Genomic DNA, 18,258 nt, shown 5'->3' with positions numbered 1-18,258 from the left:
TGAATGAGATCATATTAAATCTTAATGAGTCTATTTTCATATAAAAGAAACATACAAAGCAAAGGAGTTCTATATTTTGAGATATTTATGTTTTTGTGAGACTGATTCAGAATGATTACGTGATCCCCTGTTCTGACTTTGGAAAATCACAAAAATTTGGAGAAAAATAATTAGAGGCTCAAAATTATATTTTTAAAATCCATAATGAGTCTATTTTCAAGATAAATCAACAAGAACATTATCCGAGTTCTGTACTGTGAGATAATTATTTTTTAGTGAAGAGAGGTTAGAACTGTCAAAAAGTGAAACAGGGGAAATTTTAATGAATAAACTGTACTAATTGGCTAGACCAAAAATTATGAAAATTTTATGGTGGAAAGATATGTGAGTCTAGCTTCAGGGGAAATTTACGAATCTTAATTTGGAGCTCTGTATCTCGAATTATAAATAATTAAGTGACTATGACTCGTGTGGACAGTTTGATGTGAACATTTATTAGTAAATTGTGAAATCGTACTTACAAGAATGCTATATACATTAAGGATGTGGAATGGAGAGGAGGAGGAGGAAAATAAATATATGTGGAATACATGGAAACTATGGTATATGAAATATTGATATAATGAAATAAATAATATGTGTTTATAAGAAAACAAAAAGAGAATGTTATGTATCATGACATGTATATATATATGACTAGTCTCAATGTAATGCTTGTTGGGTATGGAATTGAATTGAAATGTTTCAGGCAAACATGTTATTCTGTGCATCTGAATCGTGGTATTTTATAAAGATATGATCTAGCTTTAAATATGAATGCTTGATGATTAAGCTAAAGATATTTGGTAAGATGATAATCTTGGTATAAATGTATAAGTGGTACTATAATAAACAAGGTAAAATGAGTATGAGAGACACATGTATGATGACATAAAAATGCTATGTTTGTGGTTTAATTGAGGATGTTTAATCATTAAATGAATACCATGTTATATGCTTTTGATTTTGTATAAGTGTGTAAGAGATCAAGGTTGACCAAAGCTTGGAAAATAGCCTAGGTATATTCCACATAGGCAGAGACACGACCATGTGTCTCAGCCGTGTATGGAACACGACTTTGGGACACGGGCGTATGGAGCCTTAAAGCATGAAATTTCCAAGATTTTCATAAGTTCTCGGTTTAGTCCCAAACCCTTTCTAAAGTATGTTTTGGGCTCCGTAGACTCAAATAAGGGACTATGTGTAAGAGAATGAACGCTTTGAAATATGAATAAAATTTTATGGCTCGTATTTTAGTTTAATGTTTGTATGTTTGTTTGGTAACGCCTCGTACCTTAGCCTGGCCTCGGATACGAGTAAGGGGTGTTACATTGCTTCTGAACTTGTTGGGTAAAAACAGGTGGCATGGTTGGTCTAGGTTGGGCATAAGTGTTACTGGGTTCTACCCCTTGGTTACTCCAACAGAAATTAGGGTGGTTTCACCAAGATGGGTTATAAAAATTGGATTGCAAACTATGCCTTCCTCACTCCTGGTTTTGATTACCCATGTAATACATAGATTTTAGGTTTGATGGACATTATTCAAACAAATGTCCTTCCCCACAATACACATAGGGTATATTTTCAAATTGATTAGGTGGTTGAGCTACAAAACTATTAAACTCATTAATGATAAAATTTTTAAGCATTGAGGAAATTGAAGATACTTGAGATGTGAGTGAATTGAGTGGATCAACTTCATGTATTCCAGCGACTCGTCTTCTTAACACTGCTTGATTGGTTGGCCGTTGATAATTGTTGCTGGCAATTCTTTCGATTATGTTGTAAGCCTCGTAATAAGACTTAGAAAGGAGAGCACCATTAGCAGAAGCATCAACTACCATCCTCGTGAGCATTGAGACCATTATAGAACGTTTCAAGTTGGATGCAATGAGGGATTCCGTGATGAGAACAATTTTGTAATAATTCTTTGTACCTTTCCCATGCCTCATACAAGAACTCGTCATCCATTTTTTAGAAAGTAGTTAGTTTGTTCCTTAACTTAGCATTTTTGCTAGGCGGGAAATGCTTCATGAGGAATCTTTCTGCTAACTCTTACTGTATGGAAATAGAATTTGGTGGCAATGAGTTCAACCAGGCTCGAGCTCTGTCCCTTAGCGCATCTTCAGGTACTCCGACTAACTTGAAAGAATCACTCACCTCCATAAATAGTCTTTAGTGAAGGTGAGGATCTTCGTTAGGCATTCCACTGAATTGGCTCACTGTCTGTATCATTTGGAACATGACCGACTTCAGCTTGAATTGTTGTTCCTTGATTTCTAGTCTCCTAATACCCAAATTAAGATCCTGAAATACTAGCATGACATACTTTCTTAGAGCTCTATCTCTATCATCAACAACAAGGATAAGATTTTGAGCTGGGTTTGCTCTGTTTCCTTGATTCAGATTTTCATAGTTCATCTTTTTGGTCCTTCTTTGACTTGCTTGTCTTCTTCTTTGTCAAAATGTTCTTTCAATCTCAAGGTCTACAGGGAGTAAATTGATAATTTAATCAATATTCATAAACACCTGAAACAAACACAGAAAAGTTAAAATTGAACAGAAAAATAAACCAAAATGCAAAACTAACAAATTCACAAATAATGACTTTTTAAAACAGTCCCCGGCAATGGTGCCAAAAACTTGGAATGATGTAAATGTGCAAGTGTACACAATCGCAACAAGTAATAAAGTGACAAGTAAATGTCAAATTATCGTACCAGGGACTGTGAAAAGAATTATTTATGAATGCAATTAAAACACTTTGGTAAAGAAAAATATTTTGATTTTGAAGAAGTGATTAAACTAAGTAAATAAAATAAAATAAAAATAAAGTTCTAATGCACGATTTCAAAAGATGATTTTAATCAAGATGACATAATTGTGTTAGATTAATTACATTTCTTAACATAGAATTACTAAACTCATTTTCATGTTGCTACGAATAAATTCACGGCAACTTGTAACTTGCTAATTAATGCTCATACGTACCTATTAAATTAACTAATATCTTGAACATTTCCCAATGCCAATTCAAACAATTAATCAATCTTCATAAGAACATAAAAGATTCCTACCTTAAAACAATTGAATCATAATAATCTTACAAGTTATGCAAGGCTAATGTATTGTCTAATACCGTCGCTAATTTAACCCTCAACTACCTTAGAAGATTAAACATGCACTAATTAAGTATTGTGTCAATTAATTACAATTTCAACACGTTTAAATAATTAATTCATTAGTTACCTTACAATTATAATACAAGAATAACTTAGTCATGTTTTTACTTAACAAAGACCTATAACAACACGAACACAATTTTAATAAATTAAATAGACGAAATGCAATTAACCTAACATGAATTAAATTTAAGCCATATTAATTAAACTAAGCATATTGACATCACAAGTATTCATAGACATATTCATAACAACAACAATAAAATTAAAAGGATAAGGAAAAAGAATCAAATCTTCTGTTTCTCCGAAGCTTGACTAGCTTCGCTCCTCCTTCTGTGCTTGTTGAACCGAGGCTTCCATGAACACTTGAATGCTGTCTCAAATGGTGGTTGAAAGGCCTTTTTCCAAGAAGTGGAATCGACAAAGGAATGGGAAGGGAAAATGAAGAACAAAGGAAGGGTTTTGAAGAGAGAAAGTGAGAGAGAAGTGAAAGGATGATAGGTTTTTATGTGTGTTTGAAATGAGTTGCTAAAGATAGAAAAAATCAGCAACCATAGACTCCCCCCATTGCCGGCTACCCATGTGGCAAGTTTGAAGGTTTCAAACTTGTTATTTTAAGGTAGGGGCAAATCTAGGAAGGCATGATAAGTGGATGGGTTTGAATGCAAATTCAAGGATTAATAAAAGGGACTTTTTGCAAGCCAAATAATCAGCAAAACACTGATTGGGTTAGCATGTGGGATGGTTTTGGGCAACCTAGTTCTTGGTTGGATCTGTTTTCTCGGTTTAGCTCAACTGGGCTTCTTTTTATAATTAATTAATAATATTTATTATCCCAAAATAGATTGGATTAAAATTAAAATTAATTATATTATGAATTAATATTCATAATTTGGACCATCTTCGGTTGAAAAATTAATTCACCTCAATGCTTCTCAGTTTTGCACTTCTAGTAATGTTTATCGAGCCAATTTTCGCCCTTTGTGCAGATCTGTCGAAAATGATCAAAATTAATCAAAATTTATTATAAAATTAATTAAAATTTAAGAGAAGTTTAATTATTTTATAATTATTATATATTTTTCAACAAGAATTTTGTCGAAATTGCATGAATTTGAGTTAAAAATGGCATGAAAAAGTGATATTTTCATGCTTCCAATGACTTCTACAGTATGTAGCATCATTCACAATAGTGGAATTCATAGCCCAAAAATGGGTAAATGATATCATCTCAGTGACATTACATGATAGATGAAAAGTACATATGATCACGAGTCATTTGTCTTTGTGATGAATGCCGTAATTACTATTTGATAGTAATTGAATTTTCATGAAGGAATATGTAATGGTTACTGTAACAGCCCATTTTTAGGTCAAATCGGAACAGTAGTGTAACAGCCCTTACCCATGTCCGACACCGGAACAGGGACGAGGCATTACCGGACTTAAACATACACATTCATGAAAAAATCGGGCCATAAAATGTCTTTTAAATCAAAACCTTTCAAGCACATGCATGTCATCCCTTATTTGGGTCTACGAAGCCCAAAACATTCATCAAAATCGATTCGAAACTAAACCAAGAACTTTAAGAAGTTTCAGGAAAACTTAGAGAATTTTCCCATGAAACAGGGTCACACGCCTGTGTGGAAATAGGGCCACACCCATGTGCCTTTGGCATGCTCGTGTCCTCAGGCCGTGTAACTCTCTGTTTATGACGCTAGCATGCACATCGAACTACATGGCCAGGCCACACACCCGTGTCTCCAGGCCATGTCCCTCATACGGTTGAGACACACGGTCGTGTCTCAGCCTGTGTGGCCAACACTTAGGCTATTTTCCAAGCCTTCATGTTACCCATAATCTTTTACAACCTTATGCACATCAAAATTGCAAATCATGGGATCATTTTAGTGATTAAATACTCTTTATTAAGACACATCCTTAACATTAACATGTCCTCTTAAAAGTAATGCATCTACTCATGCAATACCAAGTCTAGACTCCTTATTTCACATTCATAAGACTTGTCATTTTTATGACCACTTTTATCATTATACTATGGTTACCAACTTATTCATCAAGCACTCATGTTCAATCATTATTAGGTTGTGTTTACAACATGTAATTACTATATGGCTATGACCACCTCAGTTGGTCATAGAGCATACTTCCAACACACATGTCATATTACTAACCATGCATGACAAACATAATCACATTATAAACATTAGACATAACATGAATAGCTAGGCTTACAAGCCATAATCAATATGAGCCACATCTCATGGTCATATACATATAACTCAATATAAGCCAACACATTTGGCCAAAGCAAAATAATACATGTCAATCAACTAGATCCTTATACATGCCACTCACTTGAAATTTAATGCTTCATTATTCCAAAGATAGCGACTTGATAGTGTGATGCTACCTCCGACGATCTCCAACCCCGAGCTAACCTGAAAACACTAAAGGAAAGGAAAGGAAGGGAGTAAACTTTATAGCTTAGTAAGACCGTATGAAAATAATAAGCAATTTATCAACTTGCTTCTCATGGTAATACAACCCTATTTGCATTTTTACTCATGTTCCGATCAAGTTGTTTTCTTGAGTCACAGTCACTACATTATTTATATCTGGAGTTACAAAAATCCAAATTAAGTTCTACTAATTTTCTCTAAAACAAGACTCATATATCTTCTTACCATAAAATTTTTAGAATTTTTTGGTTCATCCAATTAGTACAGTTTATTCCTTAAATTTACCCTTTTTTGCTGTCTGACAGTTCTGCCCCCTCTTCACTAAAAATTAATTTTCTCATAGTATGATAATTGGATAATGTTCCTGTATATTTGTATTTAAAATAGACTCATTAATAATTCTAAGCATATAAATTATAACTCATAACTATTTGTTTTTAATTTTCAATGATTTTCTCAAATCAGAATAGGGGATTTCGAAGTCATTCTAATTCTATCTCACAACAATTAAAATATTTCATAATATAAAATTCTTTTGCTTACAAAATTTCTTCTATGTGAAACTAGACTCATTAGGCTTTAATTTCATATTTTATTCAGCCTCTAACTCAATTCCAACAATTTTGGTGGATTTTTAAAGTCAGAATATGGCTGCTGTCCAAAACTGTTTTAGTGTACATTAACAATACTACATTTATCACACCATATTAATTCATTTTCACCACATTGGTAAGGTTACACATTCATACATCATAAGTATAGACCTATAATCAAAATTTCATCACAAAATCATTCTCATAAGCATGAAATACCTATTTACATCTTCACTAAATGTGCATTATAAACTAAAATCATTTCTCATGAGCTTGACATACATACCTGTGTTACTCAACATGCTCATATTCATTCCTTACTAATCATATAACATGAATTGAATTCACATCTCATCAATTTCATGTAAGTACCTGTACCACTCACAATATGGTTATAACCTTTCTCATTTAGCTTAAACCGTAACTCTCACCGTTGAACCATTTGGAAAGCTATTAGATATTCACTAAGCCTTAAATATAGGGTATAATGCCGATGCCATGTCCCAGACATGGTCTTACACTCGATCATCCATCAAGTTGATGCCATGTCCCAGACATGGTCTTACACTGACTATCGAAATCGAGGCCGACGCCATGTCCCAGACATGGTCTTACACTAGCTCTCACATATCCGTGTCGATGCCATGTCCTAGACATGGTCTTATACTAACACATCTCGTAGCCGATGCATGTCCCAAACATGTCTTACACTAGCTCTCGTCTCAATGTCGATGCATGTCCCATACATGTCTTACACTAGCACAGACATATCGCCCAAATGTCATGGCATGAATATCCGTTTATTCCTAAGGTTCAACTGGGAGGTTCCTCTACGTCAATTCTCATCATACATAATCATCTCCACAATCAAGAAATTTATGCCATATCTATTCAAATATGTGTAATAATGATGTAGTTATAATATTTACATACGACTTGTTTCTATGGGACATCATATTCCATTGAATTTCGAATGTATTCTACCATCACGTGAATGTTATTAACTTTTGGCATCACTTTCATCATGCTTAATATCATCAACATATAATTCAATATAACCGAAGCAAAATAGATTCAAGTATATTAACAATAAAATGGATAACATGCTTATTTAGTCATACGAACTTACCTCATATACGAAAACGACAATTTTACCATTAGTCCATAACCTTGTATTTTTCTTGATGTAAGCCCAAATCTCAATTTCCTTGATCTATCATTTCAAATATAGCCCATTTAGGACTCACATTATTCAAATTGACCCAAAAAATCTTATTTTGGAAAATTTATAATTTTATCCCTAAACTTTGCCAAAATTACGCTTTTGCCCATAGGCTCGTAAAATGATTTTTATTCAATTTTTTTACTCTTTAAGCGTAGCTGAACCATTTTCATAACTATAGCAACTCAAGATTTCAATTATTACACACATTTACTCTCTATTTTACAAACTTTATAAAATGATACTTTTAGGTGTTTTTATGCTGACACCTTTCACAAAAGTTGTTTAATTCACAACTAAGATTCATTTTATTCCATAAAAGTGTAGCAAAAAACATGAATATTCTCATGGTAAAACCTTGGAATTTCAACCATTTTGCAAAGTAGTTCCCTCATTAGCTAGATTAAGCTACAAAAGTTCCAAAAGTACAAAAATTATAAAAAATAAGCATCTAAATCACTTACTTGTGAGGGTGAATAGTTTGCTGAAATTTCAAGCTTCCAAACCCTTATTTTTTCTGGTATTTTTGTGAAGAAAGATGGAGAAGAAGGGTGGCTACTTTTGTTTTATTTTATTAGTGTTTTCTTATGTCATCAAATACCAACCATACCAAATTTTGACTTTTCAACTCTTTTGCTCCCCCTATGGTCGGCCATCACTTATTTAATGGCCTAATTTCACTTTAAAGACCCCCAATTAAGGTTCTCTAGCAATTTGACACCTTTGACTATTAAAACAAAACTTTTGCCCTCATGCGATTTAGTCCTTTTTCGCGATTAAGCACTCAAACGCCAAAATTAATTCACCAAAATTTTCATGCACTTATATAATCATGCTATAACACATAAAATAATATTAAAATAATTTCTTGGCCTCAGATTTGTGGTTCCAAAACCACTATTCCGACTAAGGCCTACTTCGGGATGTTATAAGTAGTTTTGGAACCACTTAACTGGGTCAAAATATTTATTTTATTATTTTAATAAGGTCTACAACATGATAGATTAATCATGTGAAAGTTTCGTAAAGGAATTTTATCGTTTAAATGCTTAATTCGGTAAAAGAGGACTCAATCGCTTAACGCGTAAAATTTGTGTGCTATTAATTAAAAGTTCTTAAAAGCTATAGAACTTTAAATTTTAAGTCTTATGTGGTTATTAGTCCATTATTAAGTTAGTGGAGTAGTTGGCTTGGTATTTTTGTAAATAAAATTATTTTTAAAGGTCAAAATGGCAAATAGATTATTAAGTTAAATTAAATAAAACCAAAATCATCTTTTTTTTGGCTATTCATCTTCTCCAAGCCGAATTTGAGAAAGAAAATCAGTCATTTTAGGGCTAGACTTTCGGTCAAGCTCTCCTTGTCAATTAAGGTACGATTTTTGTATCGTTTTTAATAATTTTTACGTTTTTGAGCTTGTTGCAGCTTAATCTAGTTGACTCGTACCTTCATTTTTAAATTTGTTAAAGATTTTGAGATATGCCATTGTTGAATACTTAGGTATTTTTTTAATAGCTCGATTTTGGGGCTAGTAGGAACTGTGGATCTGAGACCATAAATCTGAAGTCAGAAAAATTATTTTATTGTTATTTTAGAGTTATAGCATGTTTATATTAGTCCATGAAAAATTTGATGAGTTAATTTTGACGTTTGTGAGCCCAATTGTGAAAAATGACTAAATCGCATAAAATGAAAAAGTCTTAAATTGAAAGCTAAGGGTGTTAAATTGTTAAGAATCTTAATTTAGGGGTCTTCAAAGGGCAAAAAGACCCTTAGATCTTAGCTTGACTGGCCATAAGAGAGAAAAATGTTGAAAAGTCAACATTAGGTGATTGGATGACATAAAGTGTAATAAAATAATGCCTAAGCCTAGCTATCATCTTTTCTTTCATTCTTTCTTCATTACCATCGATTTTTCAGCCATTCTTGGGGGTTTTGAGCTTCAAAAATTTTAGCAACTTATTCCTCTTGTAAGTAAGTGATTCACATACTTTTTGTTGATGATTTTTGCATTTTTGGACCCCTTGAAGCATGAGCTTTCAAATGAGGGGACTATTTTGCAAAATGGTTGAAAGTCTACGGTTTTTCCATGAGAGTAAATAGGTTGTTTTCTGAAATTATATGGAAGAATATGAGTCTTGGTTGTGAAATAAACAACTTTTGTTGAGGGATTTCTCATGAAAATCCTAATTGGACCAATTTGTAAAAGTTGGTAAAATAGATAGTAATATTGTGAAATATTGGAAATTTAGGGTTGCCATAAGAGAGATAAATGTAGTTTAGGCTTTGATGATAAGGAAATTTGATAAAAATTAATTTTCAGATCTAGGGGTAAAATGGCCATTTTGCAAAAGTCTAGGGGCAAAATGGTCATTTTGCCCAAATATAGATTATTGAGTGCCTAGATTGATGAAGTGATTAAAATTGTGAATTTTTGTTATTATAGATCAAGAAATTCAAACTCTGAACTTAGACCAGGGGAAAGCCAAGCAAATTGATTAGATCGACTTGACACCATATTTTGTAAGTCGAGGTAAGTTGTATGCAAATAACACAACTACATTATCATTATATGTGTTGAATTGGGTTAGCATGAATTGCTTGACTGTGGAAATGAGAATGCATGAAGACAATTAAGATAGTAACATTCCTGGTTGAACCATAATAAATAAATCGATATTCATGCCATGACATATGGGTTATTATGAGCTAGTGTAAGACCATGTCTGGGACATGGCATCGGTATTGGGATGAGAGATAGAGTAAGACATGTTTGGGACATGCATCAGCCTCGAGATATAAGCCAGTGTAAGACATGTCTGGACTTACATCGGCTACTAGATAAACCAGTGTGAGACCATGTCTGAGTCATGACATCAGCATTGTACCCCATGTTTGAGGCTTAATGAATATCCGGTAGTGTTTTGGATGGTTCAACGATAAGAGTTATGGTTTAAGACCATGAGAAAACTATAACTGTGTTGTGAGTAATACAAGTACCTATTTGTTATATATATAAATAAGATGAGAGTTTGACATATGCTATATGATGGGAATTGGATAGTGATGAGTAAGTTATGCTTATGCCTACTTTTGTATTAAGAGTATGTTGTTAAATGGTAAAGTTGTTATATATTTGTATGCTTTTTACTAAGCTTTATGCTTACCCCTTCTTTTCTCCATTTCCTTATAGCGTCACCTAAATAGTTTGGGGATTCAATGGACGTCGGAGACTATGATCACACTATCATTCAGAGCACTCGGTATAGTTATAATCCTTATTTATGGCATGTATAGGGCTAGGCTTTATTGTTATGTGTTATTGAGAAATAGCCAAATGTATTGACTTGGGGTAAACCCCTTTATTTTGTATAAGGCCATGGATAATGGTCAATATTCATTTTGATTTATAAATAGAAGTTGATATTTTCATGGAAGAGTAAATTGCACAAATGAAATGTTGTCCATTGTGGCTATTTAGGCTATGTGATGTACCCTTGTTGTGGCATAGAGTGATTTTATACAGGTTATGTATGTAAGGGTGACAAAGAGGCTTGGTAAATAGCCTCATTTTGTCCACACGGGTAGGCACATGGGCGTGTGTCTAGGCCTTGTGTGACACACGGCCAGTCACATGGGCGTGTGATCCAGTCGTGTGTCCCTTGCACGTAAAATTTGCAAGTCAGTATGCATGATAGTAAACACATGAGCAGACGGCTGTGTGTCTTAGCCGTGTCAAAGGCACGGCCTAGCACACGGGTGTGTGCCTTGGCCGTGTGAGCCTTAAGAATTGCTGATGTCAGAAACAGAATGCCCAGGTTTTTGCACACAGGCGTGTGCCAGGCCGTGTGAAAACCTCTGTAGGTTTGAATTTAGAATTAATTCCACACGGGTAGAGGATATGGGCGTATCCCTGTATTGCTTAGGCCGTGTGAACCACATGGGCCAACAGCAAGACCATGTCAAATTTGTAACACCCCAAACCCGGCCCAGACGTTATAGCCGGATCCGACGTGTCACATTGAAGTTTTTAAGAAAACCCATGCCTCTTTCAACGTCCTTCTTAGTGTTTTAAAAGATAGCCTTTGCTAAGTTAATAAAGTGAATGGAAGCTGTGCACCAGGTAGGTATCCAAAATAGAGGAGGAGAGCCATGAAGGCTACTTAAGTACCAAGCTCTTGATTGGATCCAATCCTAGACATGCCCACAACCATTTCCACACATTGGTGCTAGGTTAGGTTTTGAGAAAAATGAGTTGGAACTCATTTAAGTAGATATTTTTGATAAACTCATTAATTGTATTGTTGCGTTATTTTGAGAACAATTATCATTTTGGAAACGCGCCCTAGGTCTAACCCATTTTGGATTGTTATCAGTAAAATATAGGGTATAAAATAAAATAATCCCAGAAAAAAAAGTAAAATGGCCTTATTACAACCCAAAACCAAATAATAATATTAATTAAGATAAAACTTATAAAAAAAATAAACCGGTTACTTATTGCAATTAAAAGAAACAGAAATAGTAGTGTGGCCATCTCCGAGTCCCTCGCAGCTCCAAACCATCTAAGCTTAGGGATTACCTGCACAGTTAGAAACGGGGTGAGTTTACAAAAACTCAATGTGTAATCCCCCCCAAAAAAAACAAACAATGAATAACACAGTGTCAGTACAATCTGGGCCAAAGCCCTAATCAGTAACAATACAATCTGGGCCTTAGCCCTTAAATAGTAGCAGTATGGGCCTAAGCCCTAATTCAGTCTCGACATATACTGGGCTGAAGCCTTTTCATAAATCATATCACTGGGCCGAAGCCCTTTCATAAATCATATCACTGGCCGAAGCCTTTACTGTAAGCGGTATGGCTCATAGGCCCATTTCAATATCACATGTAATATCAATGAATGTATGCAAGCCCATTTGGGGAGACTACTCAACCCACCATCCGCTACTCTCCACCCATACCAACTAACTCACCATGTGGGGAATAACTCAACCCACCCAACCAAACTCTCCACTGGAAGCATAGCTGCTTTATCATATAACTGGAGGCCTAGCCCCTTTTAATAACTGGGGCAAAACCCTTTTCGGTAAACTGGGGCATAGCCCTTTTAGCACTTCCTCCATTTATAAAACCCAACCCATGCAACATGTCATGTATGCAGAATGTCATGCCCATATTTGAATCAAACAATCACAGTCAAGTCATTCATATCACCAACATATATTCACAATCAAATCCATCAACCACATAGTCCAAGTCAGTCACTTGCCCACAAGGGCAAAACAGTCATTTTTCATATTATAAGGGTAATTTCATAATTTTACCAAGTGTTTAAACAATTATCAATATTCCCGAGTGTTTAAACAATGATCTTTAACCTATTTTATCAAATTCGGGCTTTTGGGCCCAAAACCCCTAATGGGCCCTACGAATGCTGATTTAGCCTACTAAGCCTGCTTAATCCAAATTTTAAAACAGTACTAACCGTGTTAACATGTAACTTTTCCAGGTTCCATTTCCTATCAGTTTTACCCAAATGGGCCCGAAAGCCCATTGGGCCCGATTCCAGCCCATTGATGCCCAACTTACCATCGTGCACAAAATTACGCTCTTACCTGCTCCATTGATCCAAACACCGATCATATCGTATCTATCGCATCTTTAAGCAAAGGCAAAATCACAAGTTCCCGAAATGCCGAAATTTTAGCATTTCGGCTTTTTGGCGAATATTAATCTAAGCTACTGCGAGGGTTATTACACACCTGTTACGGATTGAAGTTGAAACGTTTCCAAAATCAATCACCTACGATAACCACCACCTATCACTCAAACTTAACTAATCCAATATCAATATATGTAAATCCTAAGCACATCAGTCATACGAAACATAAGGGCATATTCGTCATTTTACCATACAGGGGTATTACGGTCACTTTACCCTACAGGGGCTTTACGGTCTATTTACCTATTAGGGGTATTTTAAGTCATTTCATCCTCCAAGGGTGTTTTGGTAAATCTACAAACCAAGGGTATTTTAGTAATTTTGTAAACCAATGGTATTTCTATAATTTTTAGAAAGTCAAGGGTATTTCTATAATTTTGTAAATTAGGGGTATTTTGGTAATTTTACAAATTGAGGGTATTTCGATAATTTCACAAACCAGTGGTATTTTGGTAATTTTACAAACTAGGGGTATTTTGGTAATTCAACTCTATAGGGGTATTTCAGTAATTTCACAATCGAGGGTAAAACAGTAATTTTGTAAATCGAGGGTAAAATAGTAATTCTATAAATCGAGGGTACGTTGGTAATTTTACAAGTCGAGGGCATTTCTATAATTGGTAAATTAAAGTATTCTAAATAGGGATAACAATACGAATGGGCCTAAAGCCTATTCTCGGCCCAAATGGGCCCACACGCTCGTGTGGCCTTTTTAGCCCAAATCTAGCCACAAATATGAGATTCACCTAGCCTAGTCCAATATTTACTACACAATCAAACAACTTATCCAATTGGGCCCATAGGCCCATTAGGCCCACATGACCCCTTTCGGCCCATCGCGGCCTGAAGTAGCCATCCTACAGCTAGAGTAGTGAGAAAATACACACCTAATAGGAGACTGGAGTTAATCCATGCTCTGAGCACTCTTAGCCGACGCCCAACCCAAACGAGCACGCCATACAGTGAAAAGGGATCAGCCAAGAAAGGTACCTTTACTCTCCTCATGGTTCTCTCTATTTAAAGCCAGCTTCGCATCCACTCTTATGTTAGCTTCCCGATGTGGGATCCTTCCAACATCAGAGTTTAAATTCAACACCAACTCTTGCCGCCCCCTGTTAGCAAAATAAATGCTCTTTGATTGCCATGAGTTTTGAACCCTGGACCTCCTTGCCAACTCTATGACGCCACCTTGCCACTTTTTGGGTCATATTTTATCCCCAATTAATTATAAGGTCTAAAGGCCAAAGTCCAGGTTCCCTTAAAAAAAACAAAATAAATTGCAAGAGCCAAGGCTTGAACCCAGGCTCCCATACAACTTTAATTATGCCACTTCCACTAGACCACATTGCTCCTTGTGTCATTTATTTAACACAATAATTTAAAAGGCCTCATCCAAGCATCCAGGTTTTTTTCACTTAATATCAAAATTTTTGTTAAAGCCCAAGTTTGAACCCAAGATTTCTCTAAGACTTCTCAAAGCCATTAACCACTAAAGCAAACATTTAATTGTTTCATTTCATTACACAATTAAATACCTATATACAACCTCCTTACGGACCCCCACTCAAGGCCCAATACTTCTAGGCCCAAATTCGGGGTGTTACAAAATTAGTCACACGGGTGTGTGCCTGTAACACCCCGAACCCGAAACCGACACCGGAGTCGGACACGAGGTGTTAACTGACTTTAACCCCTTGTAAAATTTATTTTCCAGACACTGCCCAATCTGTGTACTAGCCGTTTTAAAAATCATATCTTGAGTTTCGTAACTCGAAAATCAGTTTCGTGATTTTTCACAGAAACTAGACTCATGTACCCATCTATGTATTTTTTTCTAGAATTTTTGGTCGGGCCAATTGGTACAGTTTATTAGTCAAAGTCTCCCATGTTGCAGGGGTCGACTACACTGACCTTTTCCCATTACGACTTGGATATCTCCCTGCACGGGGCTTCAATACTGATGCCGTTTGTTTCTTTGAAAACTAAACTCAGAGAGGAATCTGTACATATATGGTACGACCCCTAATTATCTCTGGTTAATTTATAATGAATTTCCAAAGTCGGAGCAGGGAATCCAGAAACCGTTCTGGCCCTGTCCCACAAAAATCTGATTATCTCTTAATATACTGCCCATATAATCTTTTCGTTACTTCCTCATGAAAACAGACTCATCGAGCTTCGATTACATAATTTATTCATCAATTAATTCCACTCCTACTATTTTTAGTGATTTTTCAATCTCATGACACTGCTGCTGCCAGCATCTGTTACGAAAGTAACTAGGTCCATTTCATGCCTACCCTTGATCCAACTCAATCGAACATTCGTGCCATCTTCGCATGGCTTAAATTTTACATGCCAAAGTTCAAACACAACGTAATAGCTTATACATGCCAAAATGTTCTTCTAAGCCAACTAAGAAGAAAGTACCAAAACTTGCTATCCGGTGTGATGACTTCGATGACGGCCTGACCCCGCAAAAATAGATGAGTCCAAGCAACCTATAATGGGTGACAAGGAAACACCGAGTGAGTTTATAACTCAGTAAGTCATAAGCAATGCACTACCATCCATCAATAACATTATCACAAGAGGAAACAAAATAGAACGAGACAATTTACTCCATCCATATCGAACCATACCATAGTTCCTCCAACCTATCGATTCAGTTTCATATCAATTCATGCATTCACATTCCATATACTCATCAATAGGACATTGAAGCATTTTCATAAATCAATTTATTTTCGTTACAATCAAACGACTAAACGGCCTTTCACCCATCCTACGATAAATTTTATGTACATGACTTCAAGTATATTTGTCACATAGGTTCAAACTTACCGAGCTCAACACCAAGTATAAGCATAGCACCTATTAGCCATGTACTCAAGACACTTACCCGATCCGCTGTCCGCGATCGACTCAATAGTGTCGCACACATAGTGTCCATAATGATTCACGAATGTATATTGAGTCCGCACACTCAGTGCTATATAATCAACTCGCACACTTAGTGCTACGTAATCAAATCGCACACTTAGTGCTACATAGTCAAACTCGCACACTTAGTGCCGCATGGTCAATTCGCACACTTAGTGCATCATATTCATTTCGCACACTTAGTGCAACATAGTCAAATCGCACACTTAGTGCTGTACAATTTAATCCCGCGCACTTAGCGCCAATCTCATGGTCATAAATGGTTATACCCGCACGTTTAGTGCCGAGATCAACAACTCAGTACATCTTACCTCTTTTCTTTTCATTCAACAATTTCATCATCACATACGTACATGCACATATATATATGTATATTTATTCATTCCATTCAGCATCAATACATAAACATTATGACCATTTGAAATAATACCAACTACATTCTTAATGACTTACCTCGTGTTGGGTAAGACGGTTCCAACTCGGCTACTCGATGACCTTTTCTTTGCCTTTGCTCGATTCACCTCCTTTAACTCCTTGAGCTTAATCAATAATTTAACTAGTTTAACCACCTTGCTAAATATTTACAATCCAATTTCACATGTATATGTATGTTAGTATATTCGGCTAATAACCTCATGCAACTACCATATCATCAAAAATCTAATCACACATGCACATGCAATAGGTAAGTTACCTTTGCTAATTTTAAACCCAACATCACACAAGCTCTCAAGTGATGGCCGAATGCTTCTTTTGTTACCCAACTAATCATTCGACAATTTCATCCCCTTTACCACCCTTTTATGCCTAATTATCTAAATCAAGATAAGATCATCAACATGCCTAACCATAGCCGAATGTGCAACATTAATCTACCACCTCTATCTCTTAAATACTATCAAGTTCATTTACTTCTAATTTCTTAAGTTCAACATCTTAATGCCCATTATACATAATCAAATTTAACATCATCTATATATTTACTCATATGGCCGAATATACATACCCCCATATAATATCATTTTCATTCCATTTAACACTTAATTTCCACCACATAAACACTTGGCCGATTTTGCTAGCACACAAGCCTATGACCGAATGTCCTTGACCTCTAGTCACCTAGATTTTTATTCTTTAAGCCTCATCCAACTCATGTTTTTCATTGACAACCTCCTTAACTTCAATTTATTCACATCTTTAATCATGCTACATTCGACCATTATTTAACAATAATTCATGCATCCTTTTTATTAAACACTCAAAATCAACCATCTTCATACCTCATCACCAAAGACATCAAAATACCAACCAAGAATGTAACATTCATGGCCGAATATCATCTCCATCAATTAACAAAATTTGAACCATGGCTAGGTAGATTTTCACTTACAACTTAAAATATACATGGATCTCAAAGAATAATATCAAACATACCTTAGTCTAGCAAACCACCATAGCCGATTTTCTCAAGCTTTTCCCCTTCCTTTCTTTCCTCTATTCGGCCAAGGATGTTCAAGAATGAACACTTTTTTTTTGTTTTCTTTCTTCAATTCACGGCAACAAGGGGGTATGGATGAGACCATGTTATTTTTTTTTTCATCACCCTTCCTTTCATTATTTAATCACCATGCTCATTATTTTATTTTTCTTAACATACATCACTAGCATAACATGTTGGAGACATGTTTCCACCCATAGCATGGCCGGCCACTACATATTAGGGAGGGGGAATTTGACATGCAAGTCCCCTTTTTCTTCCCCATGCACTAATAGGTCCTCATGCATTGACCTATCACATTTTAAAATTTTCTCATATAAGTCCTATTGACTAAATTCACATGCAATCGACTAAATCGAAGCTTGAAATTTTCACACAATCATGATTACATATTCTAGACAATAAACATCACATTCAAACCTTTCGGTGACTCGGTTTAGCGGTCCCGAAACCACTTCCCGACTAGGGTCAATTTTGGGCTGTCACAGTGCCTCTGTGTCTAGTAATATTTTCAGAGTTTGTGGGAAGATTCAAATCATTCCTGAATGGTTTTAAATAAACTATTGGAGC

The 18,258-nt window shown here is 35.4% G+C and overlaps 1 non-coding gene across 1 annotated transcript; it reads left to right on the top strand.

The window, feature by feature from the left end:
- The first annotated feature begins 1,936 nt into the window (after positions 1 to 1,936).
- LOC121231186 (small nucleolar RNA R71) lies at positions 1,937 to 2,043 on the top strand. Its single transcript, XR_005929253.1, has one exon. It is a non-coding gene; the product is annotated as a small nucleolar RNA R71 (small nucleolar RNA).
- Positions 2,044 to 18,258: the final 16,215 nt, after the last annotated feature.

The sequence above is a fragment of the Gossypium hirsutum genome, chromosome A06 (assembly GCF_007990345.1).
Source record: "Gossypium hirsutum isolate 1008001.06 chromosome A06, Gossypium_hirsutum_v2.1, whole genome shotgun sequence".
Classification (NCBI taxonomy): Eukaryota; Viridiplantae; Streptophyta; class Magnoliopsida; order Malvales; family Malvaceae; genus Gossypium; species Gossypium hirsutum.
The sequence above is the reverse complement of the archived record's forward strand: the minus strand, read 5'-3'. Positions and strand labels throughout refer to the sequence as shown.